This window comes from Bison bison, unplaced genomic scaffold, assembly GCF_000754665.1.
Source record: "Bison bison bison isolate TAMUID 2011002044 unplaced genomic scaffold, Bison_UMD1.0 scf7180017864468, whole genome shotgun sequence".
NCBI lineage: Eukaryota > Metazoa > Chordata > Mammalia > Artiodactyla > Bovidae > Bison > Bison bison.
In genome coordinates this window covers 4,124,765-4,125,275 of record NW_011495029.1, presented here as the reverse complement: position 1 = coordinate 4,125,275, position 511 = coordinate 4,124,765, and the positions used below count along the sequence as shown (strand labels likewise).

The 511-nt window shown below is 65.2% G+C and overlaps 1 protein-coding gene across 1 annotated transcript in view; it reads right to left on the bottom strand.

Annotated features, from left to right (window-relative positions):
* Positions 1-511, bottom strand: part of FAM60A (family with sequence similarity 60, member A) — a 28,115-nt gene that overhangs the window by 26,718 nt on the left and 886 nt on the right. The gene's annotated exons all lie outside the window — the stretch shown is intronic.

Here is a 511-nt window from a genome sequence, read left to right as displayed (position 1 = left end):
ACCGCAGCGCGCACAAGTAGCGTCGCCAAAGTTTCCCCGCGAGGGGCCGAGGGACAAAAGCCCCTCCCGAAACTCGCCCGAACTTAGGAGGGCCCGGCCTGCAAGGCGGCCGCCTCCAGCGCCGGCCGGGCCCGCACCGGCACATGCAGCTCTTTGTTTTCTGTCCAGCCGGGCGCTGCCTACGTGCAGCATCAGGGGCGTGGGATTGTTTCCCAGGGGGAGACACTTGACGATCGCCCAGGGGAAGGGTCCGGACCCGGCGCCCCGGGAGTCTGGGGCTGGTCCCGCCGTCCTCCCCAAGCAGTAGGCCCATTTAATCAAAGTTTTGCAATGTCCTTGATGAGAAACGCCCGAATCCCCCGCCCCGCACCGGCCAAGAGTTGGCGACTTTCTCTCTGCTTTTTAAACTGGCAAGACGCCATCATCAGCAAGTCACATTGTCCGGCCGGCCAGCCCCGACAGCGCCCGCATCTCCCCGCTAACCGCGAGCCCAACACTCAGTCGGACCCCG